At 36.9% G+C, this 20,215-nt stretch overlaps 1 protein-coding gene and 1 pseudogene across 6 annotated transcripts in view; one reads left to right on the top strand and one right to left on the bottom strand.

Moving 5' to 3' along the window:
* ARHGAP28 (Rho GTPase activating protein 28) overlaps positions 1 to 20,215 on the bottom strand; it is a 144,549-nt gene that overhangs the window by 105,187 nt on the left and 19,147 nt on the right. The gene's annotated exons all lie outside the window — the stretch shown is intronic.
* Positions 1,200 to 2,150, top strand: LOC308562722 (interferon-inducible double-stranded RNA-dependent protein kinase activator A pseudogene; annotated as a pseudogene). The gene has a single exon. The product of its transcript is annotated as an interferon-inducible double-stranded RNA-dependent protein kinase activator A pseudogene (transcript).

Raw genomic sequence — 20,215 nt, 5'->3', positions numbered from 1 at the left:
GAAAACATCCAGAATATTCATAAAAATGAAAACGTCTCTTTCTGGCCATGATAGATTAAGTGGGACTGAATCAGTCTTCCGACTATAAATAACTGGGGGACTGGGTAAAATATTCAAAAAACTGTTTATAGATGTTAGATTAAAGGAAGCATAAAATGTGATCTCTGAGAGAAGGGGAACATCTGCCATGAATTCCACAGTCATCCCACCTTTTGGCTGGCCTAGAAGTACATGTCAGACTGCCACTGCAGTGAGAGAAAACCTAACACTGGAGTCTCAGGGAGTTAAGGGGACACAGAACAGAGTTCATGGAGGCTAAGGCAGATGGAATTTGTTAGGAAAAGCACCATACAGGAAGGATCTATGCAGACGAAGAGTTCAAGAAATCAATATAGGGGTTTCCTTGAGTTTGCTGCTGAATATTAAGTCATACATACATAAGGTCAACTTCGTAATTATGGGCAAAAGCCAAATGCAAGATCTACAGGTAAACAGTTCCCAAATCTGCCAGAGAGCTAGGAGACACTTGAGTTGTTACCAGCCACAATAGGAAGTCTTTGTTGAGTATCTGGGGCTTAAGGTCACAACACCAGAAAATTCTTTAGTAGTATGATACTTTGAAATATCAGTTTAGTGGTATGGCTAACTAAGCCCTAGAGCAAAGGCTATTCTAGACCTGCCCTATCAAACTTTTTAAGAGAAAGACAACAAAACTTGACACTAAACAAAACAAACAAAAAATCACAAGTCCATCATTCAATAAAACACTATGACACATGCAAAGAAACAGGAAAATGACACATAGAAACAGACTCAGAAATGACAGAGCTGAAGAATTAGCACAAAAGGACAATTATAAACATACTCAATTTCCTTTAGGATTTCAAAGAAAAGTATGAGGAGATAAATGGAAGATTAGAAAGAATGAAACTCGATAGAGATTTTTAAAATTGAAAATATACCAGATGGAATTATCATAACATTAAGTGCAAAAAAAGAGATCAGGAAATTCAAAGGCAAAACAATATAGAAAATATCTTACATGTCCATTATATCTCAATTTTTTAAAAAATTAAAATATTAGACAGTAGCAGTGGTACAGGTGCTGCAGCACTCCTCTCAAGGACCTGCTGACCCTGGGAGTGAGGACATGCCCCCAACACTGCACCATCTTTCCTACTGCCACTGAGTCCTCCCTTCTTACCATGTCCCAGAGCAGGCACCACATGGTGGCCCAGCCACTGGAGCACAAGGACAGTAGGACCTTCAGTTTGGGGAATATGATTACAGCTAAGCCAGGGAAAACACCAATTCAGGTGTTACACAAATATGGCATGAAGACCAAGGACATCCCAGATGGTTTATGAACGTGAAAGATCTGATGTGCAAATGTACGTGCCCACTTTCACCTTCAGAGCAACCACTGGTGACATAACCTGCGCAGATGAAGGTACAAGTAAGAAGCTGGTGAAACACAGAGCTGCAGAAGCTACCACAAACATTTTGAAAGCCAATGCAAGAATTTGCTTAGTAGTTCCTGATCCGTTAATGCCTGATCCTTCCAAGCAACCAAAGAAACAACCTAATCCTATTTGCTCATTACAGGAATTGGCTATTCATCATGGCTGGAGACCTCTTGCATATACCCTTTCCCCAAAAGGAGGAACTGCCCATAATAGAGAATATACTAGAATTTGCAGGCTTGAGTCATTTATGGAAACTGGAAAGGGGACATCAAAAAAACAGGCCAAAAGAAGTGCTGCTGAGAAATTTCTTGCAAAATTCAGTAATATTTCTTCAGAGAACCACATTTCTTTAACAAACATAGTAGGGCATTCTTTAGGATGTACTTGGCATTCCTTGAGGAAGTCTCCTGGTGAAAAGATCAACTTACTGAAAAGAAGCTGCCTCAGTATTCCAGTACAGATTACACCCAGCTGCTTAGGGGAATCACCAAGGAACAAGATTTTAATACAATGTATTTCGATATAGAAAAATTGAGGGCCAACGGACAGTATCAGTGCCTCACTGAAGTATCCACCAATCCCATCACAGTCTATCATAGCTCTGGGATCCCTTGTGGCAATGCACAGAGAGATGCAGCTCACAATGCTTTGTAATATTTAAAGATAATGGCAGAAAGAAAATAAACTTAGAGCAACTTAGAAAACCCACTTAAAAATAAAACACCCTTTCACCCCTTCCCAAGCAAAATGTTTACTGTAATGTTTGAGTATGTGTATCATTTCTAAATCTCTTCATAGATCCCATCAACATTCCAGATTTAATCATCTCCAAGTAGTTGTTATTAAGCTCTTTTTAATGGCTTCTACTTTGTATTGGTATACTGTACTTATACACTTTGTATCATAGGCAAAGGATAGTACCCATTTCATAATGCCATGTACATAAAAGAAAGAAACTGTATGTTTATTGATGATGATGAAGATGATGAAGTAAAACTGTTAACAACAGTCTTTCTTACTGGTGCTTAACTTCTCTGTGCAAGGCTTTATAAAGGGAACCTGAAGGAAACTCCTTAGAATTACAGTGTTGAGGAATGACTGTTAAATGTCAGGGAACATCATTGGTCTGCTGTGTATTTGAATCCATGTAATATGCAGGTAATAAAGAGCTGTTGTTATAAAAATAAAAATTAATTCGTTAATTAAGAATTATATGTCAATAATAAAAAGAAAAGACCCAAACTGAAAAACACAGAGAAAAAAGGCTGAAAAAATGAACAGAGTCTCAGTGATCTGTGGGACAACATGAAGTAATCTAACATATGTGTTATTGGAGTCCTGGGATGGGAACTGGGGGATAAAAACGATATAAAGAAATAATGGCTGAAATGTGTCCAAATTCAGTGAAAACTACAAACCAGAGCTCCAAGAAACTCAATGAACCCCAACAAAGATAAAAAAAGAAAACCACAGCCAGGCATATCATGATGCAACTGCTGAAAACAGAGATGAAGAGAAAAAGCAAAAGCAGTAGAGTGGGGGAAAAACAGACATATTATGTACAGAAGAACACAGATAAGAGTGACCACAAACTCCTCATTAGAAACAACACAAGCAAAAAGCAGTAGAATGACACCTTTCACATAATGAAAGAAAAAAGGGTCAACCTAGAACTCTATATCCAGTGAAAATATCCTTCAAAAACAAAGCCAAAATAAATACAATCTTAGACAAACAAAAGTACAGAGAATTCATATCCAGCAGATCTGCACTACAAGAAATGTTAGTAAGTTTCTCAAGAAGAAAGAAAATAATACCAGATGGGAACTTGGAGGTACAAAAAAAATAAAAGTGTGGGAATTTGTAAATATGTAGGCACATAAAAAAGTACTTCCTTATATTTTTATTTCTTTAAAATAAAATTGACCATTTAAAACAAAAATAATAATGAGGTATTGTAAGTTTCTGACATATGTAATAAATAAAATGTATGTCAACAATATCACAAAAGTCAGGAAGAAGAAAATAAAAGCATAAAGTCATAAGGTTCTTACATTATACATGAAGTAATATAATATAATTTGAAGGTAGGATGTGATAAGATAAAGTGCCATATTGTAAACTCTTGAGTGACCACTAAAAATAATCAACAAAGAGCTATATCATAATACAAGAGTAGAGATAAAATGGAATACTAAAAACAAAAACAAAAACAAAAAAACATAAGCAATGCAAAAGGCCAAGAAAAAGGGGCAGTGGTGAAGAAAACATATGGAACAAATAGAAAACATACCGCAAGGTAGTAGACTAAACCCAGCTCTATAAGCTGCCTACAAGAAACACACTTCAATTACAAAGACAGAGTAAAAGTAAAAGGATGGACTAAATTTACCATGTAAACATTAATAATAAGAAAGCTCGCATGGCGGTATTAATTCAGACAAAGCAGACTTCTGTGTCAGTTTGGGTCTTAGAGGAAACAGTTATCAAGGACTCTCTTGGAATATGAAATTTATACAATTTTGGTTGTTTATCAAACTTTGACAGTTTCTACTGAAGTAAAAGAATTATTCTAGTGCCACTTCTAAACACACTTCAAGTTTAATGTCTGAGACAAATATCAAAGGGATTATTAGCTATTGTTCAAAATTTACTGCTTCTGTATTTTCAGTCTTCTTGTAATGGTTCTTCTTTTAACAACATTTTAAATACTGACTGATGATTTTATTGTACTTTCCATATGGCAGTAATTCATTAGTAGACAAAAGAAAACTAGCCTCACCAGTGTTACAACTGTAGCTTCTTTTAGCTGGAAAATGCTCAGAGGTTTTCATTTTCAAAAGTCCTTATGCCAGTAATGGTAAACAAAACAAAACAAAACAAAAGATACCTCGTAGTATATCAATTTAAGTTTGAACTGCATGGGCCCACTTATATGTGGAATTTTTACATAAATACAGTAAATATATCTCCTCCTCCTTATGGTTTTCTTAACAACATTCTGCCTCTAGATAACTTTATTGTAAGAATACAGTCTATAATACGTATAACGTACTAAATACGTGTTAACAGACTGTTTATGTTATGGGTAAGGCTTCCGGTCAACAGTAGGCTATTAATAGTTAAGTTTTGGGGGAGTCAAAAGTTATACATGATTTTCACCTGTGTGGGAGGTTGACACCCCTTACCCATGCACTTGTTCAAGGGTCAACTGTGGATGGAATGGTAACAACATAGCGCAGTGTTTGGCCCAACCTGGGTACTCAGTAAACATTTCGTTTTTTCCCCCTTCCCTTTCCACAGTCATGTAAACATCGCCCAGTGAATACATTTGCCTTGCAGGTCCTTCTACACAAAGAGAAATACTTGAGTGAGTATGATTTTTCTTGTCTCACAGGTTCACAAAGTTCCATAAAACTGTAGCATCCTTTTCTTGCTCCATCACGCACGGGTCAGCTGAGTTTTGTGTTCAGCCCTGAACCGATTTCTTTTTGCTCTGGCTCAGGGGGCGCCTGGCATCTCTGCCGTGCACGGCGCTACCCTGCTTACCTTTCAATATGACACCTTCTCACACGCTGTTACTACACTGTTTGCAGATGCTCTTGGAGCCTTGGGAATGTGCTGCTGGATTCTTGAAAATGCTTTTCATCCCAGCAAGTTGACCAGCTGCTGAAAAGCTCACTGAAGGACCAGATTATTATCCTCATGCTGTATCTTCCTGATTCAGCTTATTATACCCGGAGAGACCCCAAAAAGTCATTCCCAGAAGTAGAAGACTTGTAAAAATGTAAATTCTTGCATTGTGAAAGCTGAGGGAGTGACTGCACACTGGGGAATTACTCCTCAGTTTGTGCAGCATCAGAGGCCAGCTGTGTAATCCTGGACAAATAATTAATCTCTCTGTACCTCCATTTCTTTATCTGTAAAATGTTGGTAGTGATAGTACAATCTTCTAGAGTAGTGAGATTATTAGTTAGTATATCTAAAGCACATACAACATTAATCAGCATGAAATACAATGTTTTATTATCATTATTTTAAGCCTGGCATGACATCTTCATTGTTCATGTCTCCCGGTTAAAGTCTAGACTATGGTTTGGCTTCCTATATAAGAAACATAAGCACTTGAAAATACTAAAAATCTTTTCCCTTATTAATGATCACTAATGATCAAAATTAAAGACAACCTATTAGGTAAGGCAAATAGCTTGTTTGACTTAAAAATGGAGAAGCACACTCGATTTTGTTATTTGTTCTTCTTTGTTGAATGTGATTAAATAACAAAGGCTTCACTCAGTTTGTTTCCTGTAAAATTACCAAAGGCTGTTATTTCCAATCCAAGCCCAAGAGCTGTTGAAAACGGGCTATAAAATCAAGATTTAGTAGAAGTACAGCATAAAAGCCACAGTCATCCTGTGACTTAATGCCTTTGCTATGCAGTTAATAATCATTGGCACATAACCACTAATAGTCAAAGCTGGCTGTTCACAGCTTATTGTAAACAAGAACCATTTGCTATCCTGGATTCAGAGCACATTTCCTCCTGACAATCATTTTGCTTCTTTTGTTCCCAGTAATCATTTTGGGACCTTCTGTGCTTTCAAGGAAGCTACATTTTCATCTCCAGACTCTTTTATTCCAAAAAAAGAGCTGGGTTGAGATCTTGATGCATATTAAAACCTATTTTAAACCTTGCTTGTAATTAAGGTTATTAGTTAATAATAATTTTCCCTAATTTTATGCAGGCACTACTGCTTTAGTAACATACATTCACCCTTCACTTTCCCCTCCTGCTACATCTGTTACTATACATGCATTGATGTTTCTCTCTCTCTCTCTCTCTCAAATCAATTTTTTAAAAAGTTAATGCTGTTTTTTGGGTGGGTGGGGTTTTTTGCTTTCTTTTAAAATTCCAAATCCTATTCAGCTTTCAAAATCCTATCCAGCTGTTATAACATCCAAGAAATCTTACCAGACTCCTTCACTAATCAGAGTTAAACACATTATTGGGTGCAGTTAACACTTGCATTCTAAAATACTTATTAACATATGGATCTTCCTATGAGATTGTGAACTGAAGAGCAAAAAATTCAACTGTGTGTACCAGAGCTTAGAACAGTACCTGGCATATGTAAGTGTTCAATACATGTTGAATTCAGTTACTTAAGGTAGATTCAAAATAAATGTAATTAATAAAATAAGTCATACCAAGTATAAAATAAAAAACTCTAGAGTAGAAAGTAGATATACTTGGATTATGGCTATGTCCATTTTTTGAAAATAATTTTTGATGATGATCCTATACTTAGAAGAGTTTTATGTCATGTGCCAAAAGAATTGTCTGAAATAACTGGTTTTATTTCTAAGTGGCACTATATGTGTTTCAAGGATTTCCCCCTCAGAACCCAGTATAAAGGCCACTATAAAACTCTCCGGTCTCTCCAGGCTGTAATAGCTGCGGCCTCCTTTGTGTCCTTGGTCTTGAACATATTTCCATCCCAGACTGTCTCCCTCATTGCACGTCTCCCTCATCAACTGTCTCTCTCACGTTTGTCTCTTCCACTAGACAGAAAACTCTTTGAGGGCAGAGACTGTCTCACCTTCATGTCCCTGATGTCTGGCACACACTAAGTACTTCATCAATGCTCACTAAAAAATTAAATCCATTAAAAACTTCTCTAAGTTTAAAATTATAATTCTGAACTAGCCTGGCCCAGCTTTCATTGGGTACCCAGATCTGGACACGGGCCAGTGTACCAGTGTTAATGGACCTTGGATTGTAGAAAGTACCTGTGAAATTCTAGAAAATGTGCCAACTTGCATTATTTTTTAACATCAAATAATTCAATAATTGAGCTATTTGTCCTTCACTGAAATTACTCAGTCTTATTATTTTATTCTATGACGATTCTTCCCATGTATAAATTAAATTGTACAATTGTAGAATTATGTTTTATCATCCATTCCTAAATTTCTAAAGAAAAAGAATTTTTATTTAATGTTTTGATAGAACAAAATAGCCAAGAAAGGGCCGACCAGATATAGGGATATAGATTGGTTATATAATACTTATTGATAATTACTTTCCTGCTTTCATACTTTCCTTCCCTGACTACAAATGAACAGACCTGCAAACACTGTGGGGAAAGAAGAGGGAGATGCTAAGAGATGCTGTGCTCACTTGAGCCCTGTCGGCCACACTTCTGCTCTTTCATCCCCTCCACTTCGCGAGCACTGCTGCTGTCCTCCTTCCCCACTTGCAGGCTGACAGGGGTGCTTATGGCAGTTCATCTGCGCCGGAGCTGGGAGCATCAAACAAATATTTGTGGGCCACACACTGTGCTGGACACTGGCCGACAGACAGGTGGAAAATATACAGACTCTGTGTTCCTGGAGAAGAAAATTAAATAAGTATTTGCAAAACACTGGAGGAATGCTATGATAAGGTAAATAAGGCTAGTCTGGAGTCCAACTCTAATACTTGTGTAAGAATATTCTACCTTGACAAATAAGAACTGAAGAAAGAGACTGAGTCATTTGTACACAATCACATTGGTTGGAAATCTCTTTTCCCCAGTTTCTGATCAGTAAATTTAGGGTGATAAAACTGCCTTCCCATCATAAAGGTCTTTTGAGAATTAAGTGGATGACACAAGGCAAAACACTGTGAACAGGCCCAGCCCATAGTGAATGGTCAATGCATGTTTGATGTCATATGAAAGGGCACCTGGTCCGACCCAAAAGACGAAGTGACTTCTAAGCTCAGACCTGAAGAATGAAATAGATTCATTGTGGATATATTAGTTTGCTAGGGCTGCCCCAACAATATTTCATCAGCTGAGTGGCTTAAACAGAGAAATTTATTTTCTCACAGCTCTGAAGGCTAGAAGTAAAGATCAAAGTGTCTGCTTGTTGTCTTCTCACTGTCTTCACTTGGTCTTCTCTGTGTGCCAGTATGTGACCTAACTTCTTATCAGGTCAATCAGACTGGAGTAGGGCCCTCTCTAAAGACCCAATTTTAACTCAATTGCCTCTTTAATTGCTCTATGTCCAAATACAGTCAGTCACCTGTGGGATTACCAGTAGACCATTGGTTATTAATAGTACCTACTGCTTATTAAACCCTAATTATACACCACATAGTGTGCCAAGAACTCTATACACACACCTTTCTACAGATGAAGAAGCTGAACCTTCAGGACATAATATAACTTGGCCACAGCCCCAGGTTCCTTGTACACTCTGCCCCCACTCCCACCCCTAGGGGCACCACTATCGAGCTCTGATACCAGAGATTAATTTTGCCAACTTTTGTATGGTATATGAATAGAATCATACAGTGTATGTCATTTTTCTCTGTATGTCTACATGTTTTTAAAGTCTTCAATTTAACTTGGGGGGGGGGTTATTGTAGATAGACATAAGTATAATCTCGTGATTTCATTTTCTTATATTCTAAGGAGCCCTGTCATGAATATATAGTACCTACACATTTGTATTCTGAATTACACCCAGGTAAAATCAGTAATGTGAAATGAATCCCAGGGAAGGACAAGGCCCATTTCAGTGTTGTATCCTTTGGAAGAGATTGGGTCTCTGACTCCGACTAGCTGTAACAAATCCCTTCATATGAATTAAAGATTAGAATGTAAAGTAATAGTAACGGTGAGAGAGGTCTTAAAGGAAAGTTCTATTGCAGTAGCTTAAAGTAAATTGAGATAAGCCTTATATAATAAATATGAAATCAACTCTAATTGTTGCTTTATCAAATTAATCCTTTTTTCTAGTTATGAACCTTTTATCCTGATAAGGAACTGCAAGTGGCAAGTGACTTTAGAAAGTGTTTGAATGTGCTATAAAAACAATAGAAATGTCAGCAGAAAATAAGCTTTTACTAGTTTTAAAATTTCTTTTCTAAAACAATTTCATAGAAGTTGTGTATGTAACTTTTCAACATTTTACTGTATGTTCATTATACAATAAAACTACATTGTACTTGCTGAATTCTGACTTTGTTTCTCACCTGGACCTAAGAATTTCTTGGTGGGGTAAGGATTATAGTCTTATTTTTAGGATAAGAGGATCTTGGCCCTGATAGTTCTCCTCTGAATTATATTACTTTTGCTTTTAATTGCAGTATAAAAAACTGTAAAAAATATTTAACTTGGAAGATGAAAAATCATATTTGCAAATTTATAGCCATCAAACTTCTAAATTTGCCCAATGTTTTAAAAAGGAGGAAAAAAAAAACCTGATTTATTCACTGCAGTTCTCCAAAACAGGTAGTTTGGTAGGTTGGTTGGTTGGTTTGAACTTGTATAGGTATACATACTTAAGGTATAACTCCATTTCAGAGAAGATTCACATCATTTTTTACCATAGTGGATGCTTTGTATGAACTCCTACTGCAAATCTTTTGATCACAAGTTCCTCTTAAACCCCCCAAAATTCCTGACTATATTTTGATATCCCTCTCCTAGAAAACAGCCCACAATTAGCATAGCCCTCTTGTTGAACCAAACACGGTTCTCATTACAATCTTAATGAATCCCCTTTTGAGAACATAATCAACCACCTGTGACCAAAATGTTGACTGCAGGACACTACGCCATTAGACACAGTGGAAAGCAGAAACTCCTGGGTGAAATTTAAAGTCAGATTATTTTTTAGCCAGGAGCATTCTGTGAGAGTGCTCAAATTTTAGTTACTTTCTACTTTTCTTTCTCATTTTTGTAATTTCCATATTTATTTCCTGTCATGCATGAGTTGTAGATTTCAGTGCCTTCATTCATTTATGATTGATGTTCCATAAGTGTCTATGGCTTATTTAAAATTCTTAAATACAGTAGGTGCAGAGCTCAACCTAGAAATATATATTTTTTAATTAACCAACTATACTTTATGAAGAATAATTGGGTAAAAATTAGTAACATTTTAATAATAAATGAGAGAATTACATAAAGGAAGAGAGTAACTGCAACTTTATATATAGTTTGGTAAAGATATAAAATGATAAAAACTATACCCAAACTGAGTTTTTTAATAATCATAGGATGTTCTAAATGAGAAGCAGAATTTCCTTATTGGTTTCTAAGCTTTACTTTCTGAAAAATTGGATTTGTTCCAAATTTGCCTACCAACTCTTTAATAAAACTTTCTGAAACTTGAGTAATTAATTTCATCTAAAAGGATTAGAGTCAGAATTAAATCCCCATCTACCAGGACATCTGAATCTGCCTCCTTTCCATTCCTATATAAGGCATCAGTGGTGAAATTATTAGAAGAAAACTAAGTAACTGTTTAAAAGGAAAAGCTTGCAAATATTAAATTTTAATTGATTTTAACCAGTATCTTATTCAAACTTATATTATATAGTCTCATGTGCAATCATTAGGATAAAAAAATACTTCATTAATAAAAACCTGTTTAACAAAATGGTAAGTTCCGTATTATTTTAGAACAAATCTAAAGCAGTCCTATGTCCTTATTGGACTCTTACTATAAATAAATCATTATTTCCTATTTTGCCTTTGATCTTCTCTTATTAAAAACCACAATTCTCATTTATCTAAGACAATAAGTGAACAGATATAAACTAAAAAAAAAAAATCACAAATACCATAAAACCTCAGTATCTGGTCTAGCTACCTACAAATTTTTAACTGACCAACCAACTAGAAGGAAAATTGGATCATTTGCATTTCCCTTCCTTTCCTTTGCTTTCCAGTGCAATGTTAAAAGGCAAGCAAGCAACAGACTCTAGGGCAGAGCCTACGCCCTCAACCAAAGCAGGAAAGAACAATCTTATTTATGCTGTATGGATTTTAAGCTCCACCTCCCCACTTCACATCTGTAATTAGTATGTTTGCCACAGGAATTCCTTACTTTGAATCTTCTAAATAATATTTCTAGCAAACCTACACTTCCATGCAGTGATATGTAAAAAGAAGACGACATAAGCTTCACTTTTTCCCCCAGCCCCCTCCTCCCAAACTTGGGAAATAGCTATTTAACAGCACAAAGAAAGGACTCACAGGCACTTGGAAAATGTCCCTCAAAGGCAAAAATGTACAGCTTCGCACTGAAATGCTGAGGCCTGGTCCTGGCACCACCCTCCAAGCCTCTGGACTGGGCAGGCAACCTAAGGGCAGAGCGCATTCATTTTCCTCTGGGGCAAGTATGCGTGCGAGCTTCGTTATCTAATCCTGCTTGTGTAGGGTCAACTGCGTTCACGGGCTAGTCTCCTGAACTCTGAAAAGACCCTTGACACTGGTTTTTAAAGGATTTAGCAAAGTTGCTAAAAATGCTGGACAGTCAGTCTGTTCCAACATCTCTGATGTCTCAAGTCCCATTATCTCTGGAATGATGGAGAGACGGATACAAACAGGGAGGTCCCAAAATTTTGGAAAATTCCTATGTCCTTGCTATTGCTTAATTCTTAATTCAATGGGACAGGCAGGTGGAACACTGACCACCACTTAAGGGTTCCTTCACCAAATCTGTGTGGATTTCATTTCCCCAGGGTAGAAAAAACTAAGTGAAAGATTCTTGTTAAATAGAAAGCTTGGGGATGGGACCACATAGCAAGAAAAAAATACATAAAGATAACAGAGTAAGTGCTGGACAGACTACAGTTTCTGAAGTTGTTACAAAAAATGATAATGATATGAAAATAATATGATAAAGAGATCAGATCTGAATTTAATATAAGTTGACATGTGCCAGTTACACTGGTTGTGCATAAGTAGGATGACTATTTCATTGTCCAAATTGGGACACTTCTGAAAGTGAAAGATGGTGCTGTTAACAATCATGCCTGGATAACAGGTATAATGGGATTTTTCTAATCAAACCAGCAATGGTCATCCTATCCCTGAGTCCAAATATCATAAAACGTATTCCATGTTTTCTAAATGAATATCATTTCTGGACAACATTTGAGCAGTTTCTTTATATTACCACTGGTTCTCTTCCTCCAGCACTTTCTAGTCTATAATAACCACCCTAATAACATTTCTATCCTTAAGGGATCCACTGTCACTTTTTGGAAATAAGCCACTGAATAGTTTCATTCTCTCACACTATGCTTCCCACAGTGCCTCCAGCTCAGCAATTGCCTTAGTAGGCCTACACTTTCTCTGTATCACTTTATAATTCTTCTGAAAAATTACTTTTGGTCCCCTTACATAAATTCCCTGCACTTCTTACCCTTGGATCAAATTCATCATCCATCAAATATCATCTACCAGATGTATAGTCTACTTGGGAAACAGCTGGCGAATTAAGCTGCCCAGATCCTGGGCTTTAGTCACCATATTGCTTATGAAGATCTTTGGGAAACTGACCTAGGAAGGGAGGAAATCACTGCCTTCCTGCTGTGGAAGATCAGTTTATCTATGCTCTGAAGCACTGGGTTTCATTTCTTTACCCTTATATCTCAGACTACATAGCTATACATGTTGGAGGGTACAGTCAACTAGTAGTTCTGGAAAGTTGCTCCATGCCAGTAGTAAGTTATATATGAGAAACAAGTGCCCATTGTATCCTGCATAGTTATTTGAAAGTTTTGACATTTGACAATGTTCTCTCTTTCTTAGCCAGCATGGGTTTTTAAGATGTTAGTATTTAAACTTATCCTGATTATAATACCCAATACAGAACTATATTCATCTTTAATTTCCCTGAAATACACCTTATCCTACCACGATATAGCACCACTAAATGGCCTCAGTTCTCCAAAGATAGGTTTAACCTCAATAATGACATGTCATTAAAAGGTTCTCTATAGAAGTTGCTTGGAGAGAAACTGCAACAAGGTCTGAAAATCACATTTAATAGAAAGAAGTGGATATTTTATTAAAGAAGTAAGAAAAGTAATTATAGCTTCAGAGTAACATGGCCAAAAATAAATTATATATTCCATTCTATAATCATCTTTTAAACAGTCATTTCTTCCTAATTACCTGTTACCTTATTCCTTCATGAAAATGGTCTTATTTAAGATAAGTAGACATCAAGAAAAAAGGTATAATTATTGCACACAGAGAATCAATTGTATCTCACATTTTAGAGCTATTGATGTGATACTGAAGATAAGCACATATTCCCTTAAGGTAGACCAGAATTTGACCAAATCTTAATCACAAATAGCGAACATGATTCTGTGTCAGCTTTCAGCAACCTCTTTGTCTTTTAGGAGCACAGACCATATTTACTAAGACAAAAATCACTATGCTTGGGGTGAAATGCTTCTAGATGAAACTCTATTAAACAGTCAGAAGCATGCAAAAGCCATGCCTCTGGGAAGACCATCAGACCTCAAACTTTAAAACAGAAACAAAAATAAGATGTCTAAACTCATTCAATCCCATTGCTCCAAATATCATCCTTTCATTTAATTTAGAAAATATCCACTTTATTAACAATAACTTTTAAAAGTCAATCTTAAACCAACCCTTATGCTATGTGAAGTTTTGTATATTACATTCTTCCAACTATGGTCTGCAGTTATAGACTAAGCTGAGACTTTATTATATGATATAGAGTAAGTCATAAGATTGCATTAACCCCATGAATCACAGATACAGATAGGGGACAGAGAAGAAAAAAAGAGTTGATCTCCATTTGGTCTCACTGAAGATGTAATACTTGTTCTATTGTCACTTGGTGTTAGATAAAATAGAAATATCTAAGAAAAACATTTTAAAAGGCTGATTTGAAGGAATTTCTTTTTCATTAGACAAGTGGCTCTCATGTCAAATTAATGTTTTTACTTTAAGCTTTTACAATTGCAATATTGTACTAAAAATAAGTAGGAAATATTTAATAGTATCTTTCAAAGACTCTTAAGAAAACTACAAAATAAGCCCACTGACTACCATTACAAGCAGAGCATCTAGCTATCACAAGTCCCTTATCTCTATGGCCTCCCAAATAATAGCCTAATCACAGAATCACTTGACTAAGTGGCATTTCTGTAAGACTCAAAAGCTATTGAATCATTAGGAAATGGTTTGAAGCACCATTTTCAGCTTATCTATTACTCCTACATATAGTTTTTACAGCAACAACAGAAAAGAAATCGTGGTCAACCAGTGGGCCAAAGACAAGAGTAAATAGAATGATTATGAGCATACAAAGAGGAAAAAAATAACTTGGTGCAATGACACTGAGCATTGCTTAGGAACCCAACCTCTGCATTCCTGAACTGTGACCAGAGATGATAAAGAAGTGTTGAGAGGAACAAGCAAGCTCATTGTTACCTGTCTATGTTCTTTAGCAGAGTAGAAGCAAAGCCTGTTGTATCATCGCACAGCAATCCCAGGCTAAGAATTAACCTTGCACCGAAGAGAAGCTTCCAGAGCCCATTTCACAGCAGTCCTTTCTGTTTGGACACCATCCTCTTTGTGCAGGGGCTGAAGTGGCTTAGCAATTGGTGTTGCTGAGCCTGGAACCTTTGTTGCACTGCCTGAGGTCTGTGTTAACAAATGGCCTCAAATAAAGACAGAAAGGATTGTGAGAGGCCAAATCAGGGAGAGAGAATCAAGAGACAGGCATAAGGGAATTTTAAAGTGAAGCACTAGTCCTTGATTGACTTGTGATGCCAGTGATACAGTCAGGATAGGAAAAAGGATCTGTTTTGCTTCACTGTTTGAATTTGGGTCTGAAGACCCAATAATTTATGGTTATGCTCACATTCTCTTAAAACAATTCCAGAAACTGTGGTTGCTGAACTCACTAGGGGAAAGGATTCCACTTGGCCCACTCATGGTTCCCCTCCGACAGAGTAACGAGAATTAATAAAAAGCATGGCTGAGTAGCAATCTTATTAGTCTACCAAGGGTGAATGGGCATTGGCCAATTTGTAAAGGGAGCTAAAATTAAATTCTTAATATAACTGAATGTCAATTAAATGTATATAATAAAGAATGACCACCCTGAAAATTAATCTGTTTAATAGTTAAAATATAATCAAATTAGTCTGTTCTACAAATGTAGCTCTCCTTCCTTTCTAATTAAGCACTATTTTATGAAGTTCCATTTCCCAGACCTCTGCAATTTTTTAAAAGTTTTGTAGGCATGTCTTCAAAATGCAAGGGACTTTCCTATTTCTTATAACAGGAAAATTGGCTTCTTGTCTTAGCAATTGCCAATTACCTTCATGACTCTAGAGAATTTCAAGGACTGGAAATCAAACTAAAATCAGGAAGGAAAATTAAATAGCAAATCTTACAGTCTACACAGTTACAGAGAGACAGCACAATAGTAATTTGTAATGTATGACGCTGCTGCAGCTGCTCTTACTGGGTCTGGCAGTGCCATCTGAGGATGGAACACCCCAGTAGAGAATCAGTACATACTCCAAACACCCCATAGAGTATGTGTGTGCCCACCAGTTGGATGATATTTCTTCTTGTTGACTCAGTTGGCATAGCTCATTTTGCCTTTCTATGCTCCAGCCCCAACAATCAATTTCTATGTATATTCCTCACAGCCATCATTTTCCAGTCTTTAAAATTACAGTCTCTGACATTCTATGAATCATCACAAGTTGCTGAGCCCTAAATTAGATGCTGCACTTAAACAGGAGACATATTATCTCCAACAAGAGGGATTGCCTCACAATGAGGTCATGGAAACTCTAGTTTTACAGATTGAAAAACAAAAGCATTTCCTTTCTCTTTCGCCTCCAGTGATTTTTCTTTTTCTTTACATGAGATAAAATCTGACAAAGTGAAAATATAAGCAACTGGCCTGGTGGAACCTGACCCTGATTAGCATTTCTGTGTGTTTCATCAGCATTTTAATTTCCATTGCTTATTGTAAGAAACTGTCTTCTGTGACAAATTTTAGCCAGAGTCAAATTTGGAAAAGAAAATTTGTTTTTCAACTTTGGAAAAGAAAATTCATACACTGCCCCTTTTCCCTTGGTGCCATAAACATTCTCAGAGCATGTTACTGGGCGATGAGGTCGTAAAGACAGGCCATGGCTCTGCTCTCAGGGAGCTGCCGTCCAGTGTGGGAGCAGGAGGCAGCGACAGAATAACATCACAATTGTCATTGGCCCAGGCTGCACAGGGAGCACAGACTGGAAGAGAAGAGGAAAAGTACTAGAAAAGCCTTTCTAGGCAAAGTAAGCTGTGACCCAATCCCCAAGACAATAGAACCTAACAGGATGAAGACTGGCTCTTCACACAAGGACAGCAGGATGTGTAGAAAGGGGGCAGAGTGTGGTGGTTAAGAATGACAGGCTCTGTATGTTATGCATATTTTACCACAATTTTTTTTTTTTTAAAAGAAGCAGCAGTTTGGGATTTGAAATGAGGCCATTATATTTCCCTCAGGCAAGTTACTTCCATTCTGCGTCGCTAAATCTTTAAAATGAGAAGCAGTAGAGTCCCTATGTCCTAGGAGTAAAACTCTGAGGGCTTTAACACACTGCAAAGCACCTGGACCCTGCAGGCATTCGAGGAAGCACTAAATAAATGTTAGCATTTAGTCCTGTGTATACAGACCCAGAGAGGAGTGAGGGCAGGGTACCTTCAAGAGCATGGTGAGCTTTAGTTCCCATCTCCAAAAGGAAAATTCCGGGAGACATAAGAAGAAACCCAGAAAAGACAACTGAGCTGAAGGTTATCAGAAATGACATTTTTAAAAAGACTTTTTTCTTTTTGTTTTGTATCTATAGAAGATAATGGATACAGTAATCATTTTACAATATGTATAAGTCAAATCATTATGCTGTGCATCTTAAACTTATACAATATACATCAATTATATCTCAGAAAACTGGAAAAATTATAATAGATGATAGATAGATATAGATACATAGATTAGATAGATGATAGATAGATAGATGATAGATAGATAGATAGATAGATAGATAGATAGATAGATAGATGATAGATGATAGATGATAGATAGATGATGATAGGTAGATGATAGATAGCTAGATAGATAGATAGATAGATGATAGATGATAGACAGATGATAGAGATAGGTAGATGATAGATAGATAGATAGATGATAGATGATAGATAGATAGATAGATAGATAGATAGATAGATAGATAGATAGACAGACAGATAGATAGATAGATAGATAGATGATAGATAGATGATAGATAGATAGATGATAGACAGACAGACAGACAGACAGACAGATAGATAATAGATAGATAGATGATAGATAGATGATAGATAGACAGGCAGACAGATAGATAGATAATAGATAGATGATAGATAGATGATAGATGATAGATAGATAGATAGATAGATAGATAGATAGATAGATAGATAGATAGATGATAGATAGATAGATAGATGATAGATGGATAGATAGATGATAGATAGATAGATAGATGATAGATAGATGATAGATAGATAGATAGATAGATAGATAGATAGATAGATAGATAGATAGATAGATAGATAGATAGATAGATAGATGATAGAAAAAAGGAAGGAAGGACGGGAGGAAGGAAGTTTTGAAGATATCACTTTTACCTCCCTGAGGTCCTCACTTAACTCTGACTGTACGCCGAGGACATATCCTTGAAGCTACTACCTACTACACTTTCCTACTTGAGAATAACATGTCGATGCAAAATAATTACATCTTGAGCATTACAACGGTCCTTTTGCAGGGCAGACTGATCCTACTGCTTATATATACCTTCTATCCAAGGCCTGAGAAGGAGCACAGACCTAAGTCTATGGATGCCAAACATCCCCAAAACCATGTTGTTACACAGCACCACTTGACAGCCTGGAGAGAGAAATGTTTGTTATGATGCCACACATTATAATGACAAAACAACAATATGAGAAAATACGACGAGTCAGTCTTTCCCATTTAAAAAATGGTATAGAAATGTCAGAATAGTGGAAGCTTGAGATGCTTAATGTCTTAGTTTCCTCACTGGACAAACAAGGCTAGATGTTGTCTAAGGATGCCTGGAACCTTGAACGTCCTATGAACTGACTGATGAACGGACTATATGGAATCAAGGCAGGATCCGAACCCCTGGGTAAGGAGAAACATACATCCAGTCCAGAAATTCGTCAGACAACGCTACCAGGGACTGTTTGCAGGAGAGAGCACAGTCATATTTGTTCGGCACTTACGTTTCTAACTTTCCTATAAAGATATGCTACTAATTTGCTCGTCAAGACTTCAGCTAACCTTTCCTGTCTGTTTTCAGTGTACTGTGGCCTGTGGCTGCTACGTGGATGGCGCGCAAACAGAACCGATCAGGTGTTTGCTCTGCCTGACTTCTAGTGCACACATTTTTGGTCAGACATGTGCTAGAAGCTTTAAGCTTCATCTCAGAATGCTTCATTTGCATAGACAAACATTTTTCTCCCTGTCTTAGCACGTAACAGCAGAAGCTGGTGCTCTCACACGCAGATCACACTCCTGCCTAGGTATCCAAGGAGGAAAGTACCAGAAACCCCAAGCAGACTCCCACTGAGGAAGCAGGCCATGGACTGTAGGTGTGAGAGCCAAAACCAAAAGGATTATTTTCCCTTATCTCCTATTAGCCAACAACAACACAATGCCCACCCCTCATGTGGGAAATACGGAAAGGCTTCTGCTTCCTCTACCACTTCCCTGAGAAGTGGTAAAACTCAGTACCCTCTTGCACCATGATCTCATTACGTGTTGATTGCCAACATTTTCTCACGCCTGAGAGCATAAATATCCTATTCATACAGGTACTATCTCGTGAGCCCAGGGCGCTCCCAGACTCTGCCCTGTCAGCCTTCTCATATCAGCCAGAAATGCCCAAGCCACAGATGTTGTCCATCCATTGCAAAGCCACCTAGAAGCGTCCCGATTACAGGGACATAACACAGAATGGCAACCTTGGACGCAGCAGACATTCTAGCAGCCATGTGCTATATTTATATTGAACTTGTTTCACACTTGTTCAACGCTAATCTCTAGGTACTAGGGAAACACTCTTAATACTATGAGAGGTTTTTAGGGGTACATAAAATGGTCATCACAGCTAAATGTGTAAAGATATCCTGGATGAGAAAAAAAGAAGGAAATTTAAATACTAATTTAACCAACATCTTAACCTGTAATCCATGAAATCACCTGAAAATGCATATGCAAATTTGCATAGCATAATATGTATACTTTTCATAGGAACCTAAGGATTTTGTTAGATTCTCAAAGAGTTCTATGACTTGAAAAATTAATAATAATTAATAATGATAAAAATAATAATCTTTTTTATTTCAGTATAGAAACACAACTCGAGTCCCCAAGCTAGGAGTAACATGAAAACATAAATACATCACTTTTTGCTTTCATTTGAGTATCTCTGAGTAATGAATGTAAATTCCAAATTAAAATACAGTATCTGCCATACATGTTCAGTTTCTGAAAAATTACTTTGCTTCAATAGTTCATCAAATAATTTTGACAATATAATTTGTAATTTGGCTTTGAATAAATTCATCCTAACACCAGAAAAAGAGAGCTATGCTAAATGTAAAACTGTTCCCCAAAATAAGTGCTGATGCAGTAAATGGATCATTTAATTGAATACTTGCTGAATTTGAAATCCAATCATGTTTGGATATGTGGAGATATGTGGAGAATTCTATTCTAGGAGTGGCATCATTCCAGGAAGGCAGAAAACCTGTAACTGAATCTCTTTCACCACTTTTCCCAAACACATAGGGGTGCATTCCATAACAGCAGCAGCCACAGGCTTAACTGCAGCTGACCAAGTC

This window comes from Miniopterus schreibersii (genome assembly GCF_964146895.1).
Source record: "Miniopterus schreibersii genome assembly, chromosome: 10".
Classification (NCBI taxonomy): domain Eukaryota; kingdom Metazoa; phylum Chordata; class Mammalia; order Chiroptera; family Miniopteridae; genus Miniopterus; species Miniopterus schreibersii.
The sequence above is the reverse complement of the archived record's forward strand: the minus strand, read 5'-3'. Positions and strand labels throughout refer to the sequence as shown.